This window comes from Nicotiana tabacum, chromosome 1 (genome assembly GCF_000715075.1).
Source record: "Nicotiana tabacum cultivar K326 chromosome 1, ASM71507v2, whole genome shotgun sequence".
In the NCBI taxonomy this organism is placed as follows: Eukaryota; Viridiplantae; Streptophyta; class Magnoliopsida; order Solanales; family Solanaceae; genus Nicotiana; species Nicotiana tabacum.
This window is the reverse complement of record NC_134080.1, coordinates 109,895,116-109,901,584: the sequence shown is the minus strand read 5'-3', so window position 1 is coordinate 109,901,584 and position 6,469 is coordinate 109,895,116.

Genomic DNA, 6,469 nt, shown 5'->3' with positions numbered 1-6,469 from the left:
CTATAAAAATTCATCAACCAAAGCTAAAATTGAAGATAAATTCATGAAATATAACCAAAACCGGGTAGGGAACACTTACCTTAATTCATATGGTGAAAATTACTTCAAGAATCGCCTCAATCCGAGCCCCATAGCTCCAAAAATGTGAAAATGGTTGAAACCCCCGAAATGGATTACTTTATAATCACTGGGCAGATTAATGAACCGCAATAGTGGAATTAACCTCGCGATTGCGAAGAAGGAAGAGCACTGCCCTAGAAAATACACAATGCGATCGCGAACGAGGCTCCGCTAACGCCAAAAACAAACTCAGCAGCCTCCTCAAATACCCTACTTGTTTGCGAAACATAGCATACGAACGCAATGAACACATAAATCTGCAGTACGCGGTCGCGACAAAGTCAATGTGAATGCAAAGAAGAATCAGCCTCTTCCTCGCTCAGTCTAATCTACTACGTGAGCGCGTACACACTTGCGTGAACGTGATGCTCACTCCGCAGCAACCTTCTTGATTTTAAATCCCTGAATGTTGAACACTTGTATTTGGGCTCGAGGCCGCAGTTTATGTTTTATGCATGTTTGGGCTTGAGGCCGCAGTTTATGCTTTATGCATCTTTGGGCCTGAGGCCGCAGTTATGTATACGTATACTTGGGCCCGAGGTCGTAGTTTAATATTCAGTTAAACAGGTTGTTCATCATTCAGAAGTGGGAGTACTCATATCCTTACTTCCTTTGTTTAGTTCAGTTATCAGCTATCATTTCAGTTATCAGTTATTAATTATCAATTATTATCTCAGTTATCAGTCATCAGCTATCAGTTATCATTTCAGTTTCAATTTCAGTCGTTATAATTTTAGTTATCAATTATCAATTCTCGGTTATCAACTCAGTATTAGTTTCAGCATTTACAGTTCTTTCTTTCAGTTGATTTACATACCAGTGCAATTCAAATTTAGTGATGTCCCTTTTTGTCCGGGGCCTGCATCTCACGATGCAGGTATTGATTTACAGGTTGATGATTCAAAGTGCTAGGATTCTTGTACCAGCTATTTGGTGATCCCCAGTTCTTTCGGGGCATTATCATTACCTTACAGTCTTTTAGTATTTACAGATAGTTAGTGCTTTCAGTACTTCAATAGAGGCTTCATAGACTAGAGTAACAGTTAGAAAGAGTCACAAGCTTTTTATGTTAAGCAATGTTGGCTATAGACATGTTTCAAACTTGTATAGTGTTTCCACACTTTGATTTTTTTATCATTCAGACTTTTAGTATATCATCATGCGTTAGTTTATCTTCCGCATTTAGTATGTTATGATATCACATGTTGATTCAGCCAGCTAGTTGGTTTGCTCGATCACATGTAGTCAGGCACCGAGTGTCGTGTTATGTCCAGGCCCAAGTTCGGGGTGTGACAATATAGAATGGTGATATCAAGTTATTTGTAAGTGACTTGCCATAGCCTCGTCACTATTTCGGCGAGATTAGGCTCGACACTTACAGAGTATATGGGATCAATTATACTCATGCTATACTTCTACACGTCTTGTGCAGATACCGGTGTTGGTCCTAGCAGCACGTATCAAGACTGCTCAGATTCAACTGCTTTGGAGACTTGGGGTATAGCTGCACAGCATCCCAGCCCCGGTGTCCCCTTCTTTATCCAATTTCATTGTTACTTATTATCAAATGGTTGTACTTCATTTCAGGCTGTATATGTAGTATTCTAGATGCTCATGTATTCGTGACTCCAGATTCTGGGATGTGTTTACATTTCGTCATTCGGTATTTTATTAGACTTTTTCATATGATTACAGTTTATTATTGTTGACGATCAATTTTGACTCCCCTTTTAAAATTTAAATATTTTTACTTAATGATTTGCAATAAATGTGTTGAAAATATTTTCTAATCAATAATACTTATTTTTATACAAATATAACACAAATAGGTAATTAATAGTGTTAAATTAATTATTCGATATTAAATATTTATTAAAAATATTACCTTTACTATTTTTGAAATAATTAAAATAACTTCTATATTTTGAAACATGAGTTTTATAAATTAATTTAACAAATTAACCTTTGGCTCTTAATTAACTCGTTTATTATTTGATTTATTCGAAATTTGTTTTCATAAAATAGAAACAAAGTGTTTAATAAATAATTAGTTAATTATAATAATTAGTGGTGTATTTGATGATTATATTTTCTATCACATTTATGAGCACGTGATTTGTAGCTGAAAAAGGAGGTGTGACAACATTTATTAGAATTAATTAAGTTTAATTTAAATTAATTTTAAAGAGGTTAAAAACTAAATGGTTATAATTACAATTGCACAATTAAATGCAATTTGGCTATTTAATAAATTAAAATCAGCCCAAACAATTGGCCCAATCTTGCACATGACCCAGTCCAAACGACCTGACCCAATCCATATTGGCAATCCATGAACTCTTCTCTAAGCCAACCAAATTGTGCCATGCATCCCATCTCCCACACTCACAGAACAAGCACAACACATCTGGACCGTTGATATAATTCATCAACGGTCCACAATTAATCTCCATTTTCTCCTTATTTTAGAACCCCTATTAGATTTTATCTCAACTGCTGGATTAAACCTTTTTGCTAATTTAGTTCTCCAAATAATCAGAGTCGCTGATCAAAAGATCCAATGGCTCCCGCTTTATCTCTCACCCTTAACCCTAGAGACCGACTCCAATAACCACTAACCCTAATTCATTTTCCCCGTTACCAGCCACCCCATTTCTCCTTTTGCTCTCTGCTCTCTCCTCTGCCCTAACCCATCAATCTCAAAACCTTGCATAAATTTGTGCAAGGTCATCTCAATTGAAACCTGAAATGCCTATATGTCCCTATAAATCGTGAATCATGCTGTTTCTTTTCCATATCCGCCGATAGAATTCAAAAAGCCTAAATCAAACCCTAGACCCAAAATGTGTTACTGAAGAATTGCATGTCTCTTCCTTCGTGTTTTCAAATCCATGGCATGCATGATCGTTTTCCTTCAGCGCCATCATCATTATCTGTGTCCCGAGGTGTCACGACCCAAAATCAACCATCGTGATGGCGCCTATCATGGAACTAGGTCAGACCCAACTCAACAACCCAACACCAACAACAATAAGTTTTAAAACATTAACGGAAGCATTTAACATTAAAGAAAAACTATTTAAAACATAAGAAAATCCCAAGTGATACAATCCAGCCCAAAACTAGGGTGTCACTAACTAAATGAGCGTCTACTCGGAATACAAACCACTACAAGGTCTAAAGAAAACAACGGAAAATACATCAAATGATAAAGAAGGAGAGTCAAGGCTCGCGAACACAGTGCAACTACCTTGATAGTCTCCAAACTCTGGATCCTCAATCAACAACCGCCGCTATGACTGGTATCGCCTAGATCTGCACACGAGGTGTAGGAAGTAACGTGAGTACACCAACTCAGTAAGTAACAAGTCCAAACTTTTGACTGAAATATAGTGACGAACTCAACCTCAACAGGTATAACAGAAGTAAATGTGCAGTAACGTAGGCATGCTTTCAAGTCAAATATACAGCTCAAAGCAGTAAAGTAAATAGAGATCTGAACAATCCCTTTCTGCACAGAATGTATGAAATGCATCATGTTCTCCCACTCTCAAGTCTCAACCACTCGGTACTATATATGGCCATCCGGCCTGGGAAAATCCATCCTAGAACATATACAACACTGATTGTAAGTCACCCAGTACCGAGGAAAAGGGCAATCCAACCTTGTGGAGAAATCCATCTCCAGGTATCAAGTACATCGGACAAATCCATGTCCAGGGAAATCTATCCCTCAATAATACCATCCGCGCTCACTAGGGGTGTGTTGCAAACTCTAGAGGGGCTCCTACAGCCCAACCGCTATCATAATCATCAATATAACTGCTGCGGCGTGCAGTCTGACCCCATAACTGTCACTCATAACCAAGCTCTCGGCCTCACTCAGTCATCAATCTCTCCAGTCTCACCCACGGGCTCACAATGTCATGGAACCAAAACCGGGAACAATGATATGATGAATCAATAACTAACTGAGACTGAGATATGATATAAAAATGCATGAATATGACTGAGTACGGAATATTAATGAAAATAATGAGATGACAGCAAGAAACGACCACTAAGGGTCCCAACAATAACAACATAAAGCCTAAATATGATATCTAGCTTAATTTACAGCTCAATTACTTTATCACATGATGAAAGCATGAATATCAACATGATAGAGTCACTAAACGATACCATGGAATCACCCAGGTCACAATTCTCGCGGTGCATGCCCGCACGCCTGTCACTTGGCATGTGCGTCACCTCAATACCAATCACATAACACATAATTTGGGGTTTCGAACCCTCAGAACCAAGTTTGGAAGCGTTACTTACCTTATACCAAGCAAAATCCAACTTCGCGATGTCATTGCCTCTCAAATCGCTGCCAAACGTCCCGAATCTAGCCACAAGAAGTACAATACGATCAATATAGACTAAAGGAATCAATTCCACAAGAAAAATACCAAATTATAGCCAAAAATCCACAATCGGCTCAAACCTGGCCCCTGAGCCCACGTCTCAAAATCTGACAAAAGTCACAAAACCCGAAAGTCCATTCACTCACGAGTCTAACCATACCAAATTTACTCAAATCTGACAAAAAACCCCATTCAAAACCTCAAAATTCCATCTCAAGAATACTTTCACTTTTTTCCCAATTTGTTTTACCCCAAATCACAAATTAGATGATAAAATCAAGATATAATCATGGGATTTAACCAAAACCAAGCAAGAAACACTTACCCTAATCAACTCCGTGAAAATCCCTTCAAGAATCGCCCAAATCCGTGATCTCTAGCTCAAAATATGAAAAATGAGCTCAAACCCTCAATTTTGAATTTAAAACTATCTGCCCAGATTTCCTTCTTCAAGAACGTGACCGCCCTCTCGCGTACGCGTAGACCAAATTGACTGCCTCACCGCTTTACTCTTCGCGAACACGACACATGCCTTGCGAACGTGATGCATTACTAGCTCAAACCTTCGTGAATGCGACCACCACCTCGCGAATACGTAGAATAAGGACCTGGGATTCCCAACTGCCTCACTCCTATTCGCGAACACGACCCTACTCCCACGTTCGCGATGCACGCGCAAATCACACCTTCACGTTCGCGTCCTCTCCTTCGCAAATGCGAAGAACAAAAGCTTAACACTTAGAAAACACTCTTCGCGAATGCGAGGCTCCTCTCGCGAACGTGAAAGAGGAAACCAGAATAATGGAACAGCTGATATCAGCAATCTCACCAAAGCCAAAAATGATCAGTTAACCACTCGAAACTCACCCAAGGCCCTCGAGACCTCAACCAAGCATACCAACGCATCCCATAACATCATACGAACTTAATTGAACCTTCCAATCACTCAAAACAACATTAAAACACCAAATCACACCCGAATTCAAGCCTAAAGAACTTCTAAACTTCAGAATTCCACAAATGATGCTAAAACCTACCAATCCACGTCCGAATGACCTCAAATTTTGCGCACAAGTCAGAAATGACACCACGAACCTACTCCAACTTTTGGAAATCCAATCCGACCCGGATATTAAAAGTTTCACTGCCGGCCAAAATCACAAAAAATCTAACTTTCGTCAATTCAAGCCTAATTCTACCACGGGCCTCCAAATCACATTCCAAACGCGCTCTTAAGTCCAAAATCACCTAACAGAGCTAACGGAACCATCAAAATTCAAATTTGATTTTCAACAAGTCGGCTACTATGCGCTTGCCGTTTACACATAAGTCAACATCTGGTCATCTTTTCCAACTTAAGCTTTCAAATAAGAGATTATGTGTCTCAATTCACTCCGAAACCACTCCGAACCCGAACCAACAAACTCGGTATATCATAATATATCTGAAGAACACAAAAGAAGCAGGAAATGGGGAAACCGGGCTATAACTCTCGAAACAACCGGGCGGGTCATTATATCCTCCATCTCTTAAATAAACATTCATCCTCTACGGAACACCCTCCGCTCATGCGCTTCCTAGGCTTACTCCCAGACCTTGCACCTGCGGCCTTTTCTCCATATCTCCGAACTCGCAGGTGCGGACCAAATCAACGCACTTGCGGTCACTGCTTAGCTCACCCAAATCCGCTCCTGTGATGACTTCTTCGCTTCTATAGTTTCACATCTACGACCAATTCCTCGCAGGTGCGAGTGCACCAGACCTGGTGCACTTCAGCAATCCTTTACTTCTAATTTTTGATCCGATAACCATCTGAACTTCACCCGAGGCCCCCAGGACCTCAACAAAATATACTAACAAGTCCTAAAATACGATACGAACTTAGTCGAGGCCTTACATCAAACAACATCAAAAACACGAATCGCACCACAATTCAAGCC